The sequence below is a fragment of the Ptychodera flava genome (genome assembly GCF_041260155.1).
Source record: "Ptychodera flava strain L36383 chromosome 23 unlocalized genomic scaffold, AS_Pfla_20210202 Scaffold_23__1_contigs__length_28996876_pilon, whole genome shotgun sequence".
NCBI lineage: Eukaryota > Metazoa > Hemichordata > Enteropneusta > Ptychoderidae > Ptychodera > Ptychodera flava.
Window position 1 is genome coordinate 3,577,284 of NW_027248277.1, and position 15,008 is coordinate 3,592,291.

The window sequence follows — 15,008 nt, forward strand, 5'->3', positions numbered from 1 at the left end:
ACCTCTTTTGCCTAAAATCATACCTTACCCTATGCGGGTGGCCCTAAAACGAAGGGGAAGGGGGAAGGGGGATACGAAGGGTTTATGACCCTAAAACGAAGGGGGAAGGGGGATACGAAGGGCTTATGACCCTAAAACGAAGGGGGAAGGGGGATTACGATGGGATTATGATATTCACATTCTAAGTTGATAAAACTTGGGTAAAACTATGCAAAAATAAAATATTGTCCTGACTATGATAAATATGAAAATAAAGAAATATTATGCATAATATAGAGCCACCACCACCACATACTAAAGACGGGGCCTATAACTTTAACTAATGCAAGGAAGGGGGACATGATATTCTTAGTGTCAGTAGAGAACACTTTGATAATAATATACAAAAAAGAAATCTTGTCCTCAGGCTTAAGGGACTTATGTTATAGGACGAAGGGGGTGGCTTTATGTATAATGTATAATATACAGGCACCTCCACCATACTGAAGACATGGCTTATAACTTTAACTGATGCCACAAAGGGGGACGTGATATTCTCAGTGTCAATAGAGAACACTTTGATAAAAAGATGCAAAAAAGAAATATTGTAGTCAGGCTTAAGGGACTGATGTTATAGGGCGAAGGGGGAGGGCTTTGTGTATAATGTATAATATACAGGCACCACCACCATACTGAAGACATGGCTTATAACTTTAACTGATGCCAAGAAGGGGACATGATATTCTCAGAGTCAGTAGAGAACACTTTGATAAAAAGATGCAAAAAGGAAATATTGTAGTCAGCCTTAAGGGACTTATGTTATAGGGCGAAGGGGGAGGGCTCTGTGTACAATGTATAATATACAGGCACCACCATCATACTGAAGACATGGCTTATAACTTTAACTGATGCCAAGAAGGGGACATGATATTCTCAGAGTCAGTAGGAAACACTTTGATGAAAATGTGCAAAAAGGAAATATTGTAGTCAGCCTTAAGGGACTTATGTTATAGGGCGAAGGGGGAGGGCTTTGTGTATAATGTCTAATATACAGGCACCACCACCATACTACAAATTGGGCTTACAACTTTCACTGATGCCACAAATTGAGACATGATATTCTCAGAGTCAGTACAGAACACTTTGATAGTAATATGGAAAAAAGAAATATTGTCCTGAGGCTGAAGGGAATGATGTTATAAGACGAGGGGGGCTCTGCGCACAATGTATATAATATTTAAAATACAGGCACCTCCACCATACTAAAGACAGGGCTTATAACTTTAACAGATGGCATGTAGGGGACGTGATATAATCAGGGTAAGTAGACAACACTTTGATAATTATATGCAAAATGGATTATTGTACTCAGGCTTAAGGCACTGATGTCATAGGTAGTAGGGGAGGGCTTTGTGTATAATGCATAATATACAGGCAAGAACACAATACTGAAATGGGGCCTATAACTTTCACTGATGCCCCGAAGGGGGACATGATATTCTTTGTGTCAGTAGAGAACACTTTGATAATAATATACAAAAAAAATATTGTCCTCAGGCTTAAGGGACTGATGTTATAAGACGAAGGGGGAGGGCTCTGTGTACAATGTATAATATACAGGCACCTCCACCATACTGAAGACATGGCTTATAACTTTAAATGATGCCAAGAAGGGGACATGATATTCTCAGAGTCAGTAGAGAACACTTTGATAAAAAGATGCAAAAAAGAAATATTGTAGTCAGCCTTAAGGGACTTATGTTATAGGGCGAAGGGGGAGGGCTCAGTGTATAATGTCTAATATACAGGCACCACCTCCATACTTAAAATTGGGCTTACAACTTTCACTGATGCCACAAAGGGGGACATGATATTCTCAGAGTCAGTAGAGAACACTTTGATAAAAAGATGCAAAAAAGAAATATTGTAGTCGGCCTTAAGGGAGTTATGTTATAGCACGAAGGGGGAGGGCTGTGTGTCTAATGTATAATATACTGGAAAATGGTTATGATTGTCAAATATACACCATTTTGAATGCATGTAGTGTCATCACAGGAAGACTGTATGACATTATTGACAGTATTACAGTTAGAAGATGGGTGTCGACGCTAGTAATACGTCAATATGATCATATTTTTAAGTCCCTTAATCTATATCAAAAGAGCCATACCACCATACCATACCCATCGTGGCATAATTTATAGTTTATGGGCCCCGCAATTAGCATGGTGGTGGTGCCTAAATATTAGACATTATGCACTAAGCCCTCCCCTTTCGCCTGACAACATAAGTGCATTAAGCCTGAGGACAGAAACTCCCCTTTCGCCTGACAACATAAGTGCATTAAGCCTGAGGACAGAAAATAACTTAACTTTGCATACTTTTATCAAACAGTTGCCTATGACACTGATAATTCATGTCTCCCTTCGTGGTATAATTAAAATTATAGGTCCTGTCTTCAGCATTGCAGTGGAGCCAGTATATTACACATTATGCACTTAGTCCTTCCCTTCGTCACATAAGATAAGTCCCTTAAGCGAGAGCACAATATTTCATTTTTGAAACTTTGTATCAATATGTTCTCTACTGACACTCAGAATATCATGTCCCCCTTTGTGGCATCAGTGAAAATACGGCTAGTTTTCAATCGGGTTCGAAAGTTATACGCGCTGTCTTGAGCATTCTGGTGGTGCCTGTATATTGTACATTATATGCAAAGCCCTCCCCCTTCGCCCTATAACATCAGTCCCTTAAGGCTGACTACAATATTTATTTTTTGCATTTTATATCAAAGTGTTCTCTACTGACACTGAGAATATCATGTCCCCTTCGTGGCATCAGTTAAAGTTATAAGCCATGTCTTCAGTATGGTGGAGGTGCCTGTATATTATACATTGTGCACAGAGACCCCTCGTCTTATAACACCAGTCCCTTCAGTCTGAGGACAAGATTTCATTTTTGTATATTATTATCAAAATGTTCTCTACTGACACTTAGAATATAATGTCCCCTTCGTGGCATAAGTGAAGTTATAGGTCCTGCCTTCAGTATGGATGTGCTGCCTCTATATTATACAATATACACAAAGCCCTCCCCTTCGTCCTATAAGATAAGTCCCTTAAGCGTGAGCACAATATTTAATTTTTGAATCTTGTTATCAATATTATTTTTTGAATCTTGTTATCAATATGTTCTCTTCTGACACTGAGAATATCATGTCCCCCTTCGTGGCATAATTTAAAGTTATAGGTCCCATCTTCAGTATTGTGGTAGTGCCAGTATATTGCACATTATACACAACGCCATCCCCCTTCATCCTATAAGATAAGTCCCTTAAACGTGAGCACAATATTAATTTTTGAATCTTGTTATCAATATGTTTTCTTCTGACACTGAGAATATCATGTCCCCCTTCGTGGTCTAAGTGAAAGTTATAGGTCCTGCTGTCAGTATGGATGTGCTGCCATATATTATACATTATACACAAAGCCCTCCCCCTTCGTCCTATAAGATAAGTCCCTTAAGCGTGAGCACAGTATTTCTGTATTGAATCTTGTTATCAATATGTTCTCGTCTGACACTGAGAATATCTTGTCCCCTTTAAGGCATAAGTGAAAGTTATAGGTCCTGCCTTCGGTATGGATGTGCTTCCTCTATATTATACATTATACACAAAGCCCTCCCCCTTCGTCCTATAAGATAAGTCCCTTAAGCGTGAGCACAAGATATCATTTTTGAATCTTGTTATCAATAAGTCTCCTCTGACACTAAGAATATCAGGCCTCCCTTCACGGCATACGTGAAAGTAATAGGACCTGCCTTCAGTATGGGTGTGCTGCCCCTATATTATATACACAAAGCCCTCCCCCTTCGTCCTATAAGATAAGTCCCTTAAGCGCGAGCGCAATATTTCATTTATGAATGTTGTTATGAATATGTTTTCTTCTGACATTGAGAATATCATGTCCCCCTTCGTGGCATAGGTGAAAGTAATAGGTCCTGCCTTCAGTATGGATGTGCTGCCTCTATATTATACATTATACACAAAGCCCTCCCCCTTCGTCCTATAAGATAAGTCCCTTGAGCGTGAGCACAGTATTTCTGTATTGAATCTTGTTATCAATATGTTCTCGTCTGACACTGAGAATATCTTGTCCCCCTTTATGGCATAAGTGAAAGTTATAGGCCCTGCCGTCAGTATGGATGTGCTTCCTCTATATTATACATTATACACAAAGCCCTCCCCCTTCGTCCTATAAGATAAGTCCCTTAAGCGTGAGCACAAGATTTCATTTTTGAATCTTGTTATCAATAAGTTCTCTTCTGACACTAAGAATATCAGGTCTCCCTTCATGGCATAGGTGAAAGTAATAGGTCCTGCCTTCAGTATGGGTGTGCTGTCTCTATATTATATACACAAAGCCCTCCCCCTTCGTCCTATAAGATAAGTCCCTTAAGCGTGAGCGCAATATTTCATTTATGAATGTTGTTATCAATATGTTCTCTTCTGACACTGAGAATCTCATGTCCCCCTTCGTGGCATAGGTGAAAGTAATAGGTCCTGCCTTCAGTATGGATGTGCTGCCTCTATATTATACATTATACACAAAGCCCTCCCCTTCGTCCTATAAGATAAGTCCCTTAAGCGTGAGCACAATATTTCATTTTTGAATCTTGTTATCAATATGTTCTCTTCTGACACTGAGAACATCATGTCCCCCTTCATGGCATAATTTAAAGTTATAGGTCCCATCTTCAGTATTGTGGTAGTGACAGTATATTGCACATTATACACAACGCCGTCCCCCTTCATCCTATAAGATAAGTCCCTTAAACGTGAGCACAATATGTCATTTTTGAATCTTGTTATCAATATGTTTCTTCTGACACTGAGAATATCATGTCCCTTTTGTCGCATCGGTGAAACTTATAGCCCCTGTCTTTAGCATTGTGGTGGTGCCTCCATATTATACATTATACACTAAGCCCTCCCCTTCATCCTACAACATAAATCCCTTAAGCGTGAGGGCAATAATTTAACTTTGCATGTTTCTATCAAACTGGTCTGTACTGACACTGTGAATATCATGTCCCCTTTTTTGCATCAGGGACTGTAATGGGCATGATCAGTATGATGCTAGTGCTTGTGTATAGTGCACTATGCACAAAGCCCTACGCTTTCGTCCAATAAGATAAGTACCTTAAACATAAGGACAATTTTTAATTTTTGCATATTTTTATATGTGTTCTCTACTAACACAGTGCATATCATATCATAGCCCCTAAATGGTATCAGTGACAGTTATGGGTCCCCATCAGGTTCGTGCTAGTGTTGGTATATATTGCATTGTGCATAAAGCCCCAGCCCCCGTCCTTCTTCTACTGACATAAGTCCCCTTAGCGTGAGGCTAATATTTCATTTTTGCGAATTTTTATCAAAGTCAGGACAATGTTTCACTTTTGCATAGTGTTATCAAAATTTTATCTACTTACAGAGAGAATATCGTAACCCTTCGTATTCCCCCTTCCCCCTTCCCCCTTCCCCCTTCCCCCTTCGTTTTAGTTTTTCCCCCTATGCTACTGGTGAGAAATCGTCCTGAAATCGGCTGGGCACACCAACCCAGCGCCGGCCATTTTGAATCAGCTGCATGCAATGTACGCGTCTGCACAAAGGGTCCTCAGGCTCCGATGATGATGATGTTGTTGTTTTTATTATTGTTGTTGTTGTTGTTGTTGTTGATAGTATTTGCAGAAAAGAACAAAGTATGCGCTGCGAAATTCAATACAGCCTAACTATACATGTGCGTTGCAGCCTAACTATACTATGCGTTGCAAATTCAATACAGCCTAACTATACATGTGCGTTGTTGCCTAACTATACATGTGCGTTGCAAATTCAATACAGCCTAAGGGTTCTCAGGCTCCGATGATGATGATGTTGTTGTTTTTATTATTGTTGTTGTTGTTGTTGTTGATAGTATTTGCAGAAAAGAACAAAGTATGCGCTGCGAAATTCAATACAGCCTAACTATACATGTGCGTTGCAGCCTAACTATACTATGCGTTGCAAATTCAATACAGCCTAACTATACATGTGCGTTGTTGCCTAACTATACATGTGCGTTGCAAATTCAATACAGCCTAACATTACCCAAGGGTTGTCACTTCATTGCCACACACTTTTTTTCAATCGCCAAAAATGCACCTAGCAAGCATCGAAATCGGTAAAATTCGACGTAGGGTCAAAGCACATTAGTCCTTCTCAATCATACTCAGACATTTTTACCTCTTGCCGATGAAAAGTTGACAAATCGGCAGGTTTTGAATGCATCTCGTCGTCTCTTGATTCCAGATTTAAAAGCCCCGCGAAAGATCTAGTCACGTGGGCGCATTTCAAATCGAACCAATAGCAGAGCTGGATGGGCCCAGCGTGAAAATCCGGCAGTAACGTAAGTTTCTTATGTCTTTTGAAGACTATGGATGACACTGTCTGCGTGCGTCTGCGTATGAAATTCTGGTAACTTTAACAGTTCCAGTTCACCCATAGCAAGAGAACGTTCTTTCCAAAGACGTGAGAAACTTACGTTACTGCGGGTTTTCACGCTGGGCCCATCCAGCTCTGCTATTGGTTCGATTTGAAATGCGCCCACGTGACTAGATCTTTCGCGGGGCCTTTAAATCTGGAATCAAGAGACGACGAGATGCATTGAAAAACCTGCCGATTTGTCGACTTTTCATCGGCAAGAGGTAAAAATGTCTGAGTATGATTGAGAAGGACTAATGTGCTTTGACCCTACGTCGAATTTTACCGATTTCGATGCTTGCTAGGTGCATTTTTGGCGATTGAAAAAAAGTGTGTGGCAATGAAGTGACAACCCTTGGGTAATGTTAGGCTGTATTGAATTTGCAACGCACATGTATAGTTAGGCAACAACGCACATGTATAGTTAGGCTGTATTGAATTTGCAACGCATAGTATAGTTAGGCTGCAACGCACATGTATAGTTAGGCTGTATTGAATTTTGCAGCGCATACTTTGTTCTTTTCTGCAAATACTATCAACAACAACAACAACACAATAATAAAACAACCAACATCATCATCATCGGAGCCTGAGAACCCTTAGGCTGTATTGAATTTGCAACGCACATGTATAGTTAGGCAACAACGCACATGTATAGTTAGGCTGTATTGAATTTGCAACGCATAGTATTGTTAGGCTGCAACGCACATGTATAGTTAGGCTGTATTGAATTTCGCAGCGCATACTTTGTTCTTTTCTGCAAATACTATCAACAACAACAACAACAACAACATAATAAAACAACAACATCATCATCATCGGAGCCTGAGAACCCTTTGGTCTGCATATACAACCCTTCGCAGATGACGTATTGTCTTTCAATTGCTCTTCTCTCACCGGAAACGCTCAGAGTTCGTGCCAAAAAAATCCTCAGCTTTGCAGTCATGGCAGCCATTGACTGTCTTCCAACGTTCAATAAGATGGGGTAAGAAAATTTCCTCAAAGTGTAAACTTTGCGGTAATACCCAAACCCTTCATAATGTTCTGAATGGTTGCAAAGTCATGCTTGAACAGAATAGATACATTTGGCGACATAATAATATTCTGAATTATATTTTTCAAACTTGTGCTTCGTCATCAGTTATGGACACATTATCTATTTATGCCGATTTACCAGGTCATACAAAGGTACCATCCCGCGCATGTTTTAAGTACACCTGACAGTCCTGATCTTGTTATTCTGTTCAGTAATGTAAAAAGAATAATCATTTTTGAACTGACAGTACCATTTGAATTTAATATCGAGAGACATCACAATGACAAATGCATGAAATATTCACATCTTGTTAACTCTTTACAAGCTCAAGGTTATTCGATTGAACTCATTTGTTTTGTAGTCGGGTCGAGAGGCCAAATAACAACAGACAATAAACTCAGACTTCTACAACTTCTTAAGGCACTGAAATTAAGTAAACAGCATAAAACCGTGATACGTGATATCAGTAAACTATGCCTTATCTCAAGCTATTGCCTATTTCATGTCAAAGATGAACCATCATGGTGTGAGGCATCAATATTGTCTTCTTCCAAAAGTGCAACTACTAAATAGCATTGTATAATGTACATTTACCAACCCATCCATAGGTTCATCTGTATTATACAGATTTGCTTTTGTTTTGCGCAGGTTCTTTCTTTTTGTGTTTAACTTCGATTTTTAGTGAATGTTTTTTTTTTGTCTCCTTGTTAAATGTCTTTTTTTTGTTTTTTTTTCTTTGCCAAGATGTTATACGTCATGTTCTTCATTGTTATTGCGTTGTTTTGTTTGCCCTGCTTCTTACCAGTCCAGGGAACATTTTGCCTCTTGGTTTTTGTTTTGTTTTGTGTGTGTGTGTGTGTGTGTATCTTCTTTTTATTGATTATGAAATAAAAAGCGATTTAATAAACACATGATGTATGAGTAATATTTGTTCGACTTAAAGCTGTTCAAGGTATCCAAACTGAGAAACAAGGGCTTAGAATGAGCACAAAATTCCGAAAAAAGATATCAAAATGAACAATGGGCCCAAGGTAAGTTGTATATTTCTCCAGACTTCTATACAAAAACATTACATGACTTTTCTTGGCAACAAGTCTAAGGGTTGATGTTTCGGGGTTTGGTGTTACATTTTGTCACAGTTGCTCGTGTTTATTTTTTTTAAATCACACAGGCTGTAGAGAAAACATAGTTACAACCAATTTCAAGTCATGTTTGATTGCTGCATGTCTGTGTTGTTGTTCCTTACTGTCCAAATTGCGACTATTCATGTCATAAATTATAGTTATTAGTAGTCTGTAAGAAATATTTTGAAGACTGAATCGGCATCAAGAAAGGTAAATACTACTACATGATGCTATCAACAGATTATCACCGGATTAACTTTGACAAAGTCAACAACGAACAAAGGTCAATTGTTACTAACACAGACACAAACACTTGGGTATATACCGGTAGGTCAATGATGTATGTTTATTAAATATTCAATGAGATACAGAATGCCATTTTTGTCAAATTTACAACATATGTAGACTGAAGTACGATCAATGAATAGTAAGGTTTTGTGCATTCAGTATTCATTGGTACATTGTCTATTTACATGAAATATGCAAATAACCTAATAATCAAAGTGTAGTACTTATCAAACATACAGAATAAATAAACCCCTGTAGGAACAATAAATAGCAGAGGTTCATCAACATCAGTAGATTCAATATTAGTGTATGTCCAAATTAAAGAAATTAAGTATGAAAATGTGTAAATGAGTGTCATGTTCATCAAACTTTCAGCATAACTTGATCTAAGTATGAGTGACAAACATCAACAATGTCAGATGAAATTTGATGTATTTAATTTTGATGTATAGTCTAGTATTTGAATTATTTTTAAAAACTAGTATGCAAATAAGCTAATATTCTGTAAGCAAAGCACATGAAACTTTTAGCATCGTAAAACCATGCTACAGTTTGAGCTTTTGCATCAGATTTGGTTTGGTAGTTTTTGAGATATAGCTCATTACAATTATTTGATTATGCAAATTACCAATCATTATGCAGACCACACCCATCAATATGCAATAAAATCTAGATCGTTCCATGATTATGTACCTCATTTCATGACATGCTGACTAAAAGTTTTCAAATTATGACTGGAATAAAATTGTCTGTGGATGGGTAGACTCCCTCTCTCTCTCTCTCAGATGGATAGACATATTGGTGACATGTAGGGCAATGTTTGGGCCTCTGCTAGGTCTTAACAACCCTATATTACCATCATACCAAATGCCTAATCGAATAATTGTTTCAAGTGATATTTAATTTACCAAGGAAATGTTAGAAGATATAAGCCTAATGACCTAAATGACAAATGTACAAATTATTGATACAGTAAATTTTACCCCTAGTGTTAAAAAATACCGTCAAGGACACTATGTGCTCACATTCGGTTTGAATTGGTCCATTCAAGAAATATTTAAACCAGAAAAACAAGAATGACAAAAGCAAATAAGGTCTCCAACTTAGGTACTGGAGGTCATCTTTAGGAACATGCATATCAACTTCTATAGCAATGGGAGAAGCAGATCCTAAATACATAAGCAAATGTCAACAGCAAAAAACAGAGAAGGCTTGATAAAAAAAGAAAAGGTGGGAGTGGGCAAAAATGCACAAGGGATCTGGTAAAAAAGTAATGCTGCATCATCGATCTTCTAGACCCTACCCCCTCCTGAATATCAAATGTTCCACCCCTTGGTATTACATAAGATCAAATGACAGGAAGTACATTTACAACCTTGGAGATTTTTAATTAATGCCATGAGTGTTATCATTCTAATGTAAACAGCACTTAAGTTAGTTACAGATAGTGAAATGCCTTCCACTGTGGGCGGTGATTACAACATCTGGAATTATCCTGGATCCAAATTTCTCATCAGTTCTTGTATGTCTTACATAGAAAAGTTGCAAACATTGGTCCACAATGAAAAAATTCACCTCAGCTTTGTTTTCTGGATCAAATTTTCTTACAAATTGGTACCAAATATGACAAAATTATGTTCACAGCCTTCAAAATTGTCTCACAACATATCCTGGGTTGGTGTAGGTCATTTAAGGTCACAAACTGAGGAAAGTACCTAAAATATACAAATTTTGGGGTTTCCCAACACTTTGAGCAGAAATTTATCGTATAACATCTTTCGGGACTTTATACCAAATTACAAAGCTATCAAACAAGTAATTTTATTGTCTTAAAAATACAATTTTTTATATTTCAGGACAATTTCCACATATCTAACTATTGTCATCTCTGTACGTCTGTGTACCAGATATGAAAGCTGTCTGTCCAGTGGTTTTAAAAAGGAAATACTGTCCAAAAATGACAAAATTGCACAAAAAAAATAATTTTCCAATTTTGTCATAATTTCAACAAATTAGAAGAGTAACACCCTTGCAAAGAGACAACCAAAATTTGAGAGCGATTGGGCTGGCGGTTTCAGAGAAGAAGAATTTTTACTGAAAATGAGAAAAATCACAAAAAAATTCAGCAAAAATACAAAATTAAGGATATCTGCACAATATTCATAAAACTGTATAAGGTTCACCTAAGGTACTTGCACACAAATTTTTAAAGCAATCAAAAAAGCGGTTCTTGAGTTATTAATTCTTAATCATTTTCACATTTTGTAAGCTCATTTGCATAATTTTGGCAATGCAGACTTCATTTGAACAAAATCCCATCTATAGACCAGGATGCATCCACACACCAAATACCAAGCTGAAACATGCAGCGGTTTGCGTGTTTTTGATGTTGACGGACATACTGTACATACATACATACATACATACATACATACATACATACATACATACCGGTACACACATACATACAGACGCCATCGACTTCAGCCTATACGATAAACTCACATTGGTAAAACCAAATGTGAGCTAAAATTGGCGTCAATAACACCGGGCTCCCATTTTACAGAAATACTTTGTTACTAGTGCACACATAACATTGCATTCCTATACAATGATTTGACGTGAAATTTTCACAGTAACCAATCTTATACCCCAGCAGATATGAAATGCTTCACCTCATAATGACCATGGCACCTGATTTGCAAGCAATGGAATAAACCATATCAAAGACGAAAATTGTTTGACCAAAAATGGCAAAAACTGCCCTAAAAATACCAATATACGAATGTTTCCATAATTTTCAATGAATCCTATTTTGGTCATCTCAAGAAATCTGTAAAATAAAATTTTAAACCAATTGGTTTATTCGGAGATGATTCTTTGGCAAAGCTGTCAAAAATAAACAAAAAATGCATTATAACTAGAAAACAGTCGCTGTTGACATCAAATCAATACGACTAAACATGTATGATAAGAATGAGATGAGTAGTTCCTGAGTTCTTGTTTTTTGAACATTTTCACTTTTTTCTTAGTAACCTCATTTGAATTTTTACAATGCTGACAGGTTTATTTTAAGAATGGCACGTCTACATCATATATGGCATTACATCAAAAACGAGCTTGACCTTTGCAGTTGTTCTCAAGTTTTTGCTGTGGACATACACATCCCTACATACATACATACACATCCCTACATAAATACATACATTGCATCCCTACATCCCTACAAACCGGTACATCCCTTCATACATACATACATACTTTGGTTTCAGAGATTTTCGACTAAAATGGCAAAAATAGAGAAAGAATTCATAAAAATAGAAAACAGCCAAAGTTGGCATCAAATCAATACACTTTAACATGCGTGGCCTAAGATAATTAAAAACGACGTATGACAATGATCATATGAGTGGTTCCTGAGTACTGTAAAAACCCTTTCAATTTGACCACTCTAGTAATTCTCATTTTTCTCTCAAAACTTAATTTTATTTTATCTTATCAGTTCAATCAGCAATTGAAATTGGAACTTTCTCAATCTCTAATTTGACTAACCGATCATGACAAACTGTTTTGAACATTTTATTTTTGATAAAATACAAAGAACCAATACATGTACAGCACAGAATGTCTAAGTCAGGACTTCAGGAAAGTCACCTTTATATGTTTCAATCATCCAAGATGCTAAGCACATCACTTATGGACAGTCAAAAAAGTTGAAATCCCTAATAATTTCACCACTAAAATTATTTTGTTTTTTTTTTAATTTTCCAATAATTCGACTATATAAAATCATAATTATTTTTTTCTGGTCGAATTAAATGAGTTTTTACCATACGTGATTTTTGGTTTTTTTTCTACCACATTTGAATTTTTTGGTGCAGAAATGTTGATTTAAGAATGGCTTATCTACATTATATATGGCATGTGATTACACCAAAAATCAGCTAGAGCTGAGCTGTTCACAAGTTTTTGTAGTGGACTGACATACATAGATACATAGATACATATACATACAGACAGACACACATATTCCTGCTGTGGATGGACAGACATACATAGATACAGACATAGATACATACATGGATACATATACATACATATATACAGACAGTCAACACAGACATACAGACATTTTTACACAACACTGGTAGACCCTCCCATATTAACCTGCAAATACCAGCTTGCTCAACTTGATACAGCTGCTTATCATAATATAAACAAGCATTATTTACATTTTAACTAACGTAAACAAATCCATGCTTATCAAGATCCCATCAGAATAATAGCATGTCTGAAGGGTGAAAGAAACTAATTCAGCATATCACTGAAAAGTTCTCTTAACAGGTATTTTCATGGTATGTGCATACAATAGCTCAGCCCAGACAAGATGTGTTTTTGAAAACAGGTTACCAAATAGGTAAGCCAGAGATAATAGTAATCAGCACATTGCAATCACTTAATGTTATTTTTTGTATTGGTGATATGTTCTGTAATTCCAGTTCATCTTCCTGCAGATATCTGTGAAAAAAAGAAATGACAAAAACATCTTACTTTTCATTTCAATGTTAGCATGAAATTCAATTTACATCAAGACCATTAAAATGGACATCAAAAAATCATAGCATATAAATATTACAGTTTGAAATACTAGACAATGGTAAATTCATTAACAGGGTATTAATCATTTTGAGAAAGTACTTTAATAATCTGTCAAAAATAATGTTGAAGAGCAGACATTGCCAAGAAGTTTGTGCGAGCAAAGCGATTTGTAATTATCACTAACTTTAAGGTAGAATGCGGGTAACAGTGATGTTAATCAGGATTTTTCTGAAACTTTCAGATGTCTAGGATGAGATGAAATGTTAAAAAATGAGAAAAAAAGACGGGGTATCCATGCAAATTTTAGAGATATGGCGCCCTCTATGTTGTCCCACGAAAACATTTAGCTGAAATTGGTTAAAATGTTGTATTATTCGATTATCTAGTGTTATTGAATAATAAAACTGAAATATAGTAAAAACAATTGAACAGATTTTATACAGCACATGTCCCCGTATTGTATTGTATTAGTTTTGTGATCCGCTTTTGAAAATATCAGAAAATATAGCAACGTTTCAATGTATAGTGCTTTTATAAAAAGAGCAAAGTTTGGCCAAATTTTGATATTTTCATTACATATGTCGAAGCGTCCAACAAACAATAGATCAAAGCATTCAAACATATACGTTTTCTTTAAACTCTCATAAATTAAGCCCAACAATATATGGATTTCGAATCAAACGAAAAAAATGGGGGGTCACCGCACAATTTTTTAAGATATAGGCATTTTTAATACAAAAAATGCTATACTGAAGCGCCCTCTCGCGACAGATCCCTGTTAAATTTGATATTCAAACCTTTTTTTAATAGGTATTAAATAAAGTTTAGTTCACTTAAATACTGCAAATAATCCCACATTTGTCACACTTAAAACAGGCCTGTAACACAAAGTTTGCTATCTTGGTGTGAACTGTTTTGACAAACCAAATTTGAAAGTCTATGGCGACTTGAGATCTTTTAACAGAAATCAACAATTGAGTAGTCTGGGGAAAAAACGGTGTCCCAGATTTTTCCTATTCCCTTTAGTTTCAGCACAATAAGGTGTGAAAGTAACAAACCTGGGTTTTTGAATAAATTACTGGGTTTCGTTCACTTCAGCAAGAATTTCAATTGATCTGGGACACCGTTTTTCCCAGCCTACTCAGTTGTTGATTTCTGTTAAAAGATCTCAAGTCGCCATAGTCCTGTAACACCTAATTTTTTTAGGTAAAAAAACTCAAAAACGCATATTTTTGAGAGAAATGGTCACAAACACTGTGATTTCGGAAAATAAACATATTTTTCATAATGTTGAGATATAGGGCTAACAGAAAATATATAATGTGTGGGGTCTAAAAGTGAAATTTATTGAGAAAAAGTTAGTTTAAAATAAGTATCATCTAACGTGTGTCTCTACCTTAAATGTATTATGAAAACGTGTGGAAATGGCTCAATAGTACTCTATTAGTGCTTAATTACA

The 15,008-nt window shown here is 36.5% G+C and overlaps 2 protein-coding genes across 2 annotated transcripts in view; one reads left to right on the top strand and one right to left on the bottom strand.

Moving 5' to 3' along the window:
- Window positions 1-15,008, bottom strand: part of LOC139123475 (uncharacterized) — a 1,125,851-nt gene that overhangs the window by 1,039,286 nt on the left and 71,557 nt on the right. The gene's annotated exons all lie outside the window — the stretch shown is intronic.
- LOC139124320 (colorectal mutant cancer protein-like) overlaps window positions 1-15,008 on the top strand; it is a 508,515-nt gene that overhangs the window by 430,259 nt on the left and 63,248 nt on the right. The window lies entirely within an intron of this gene.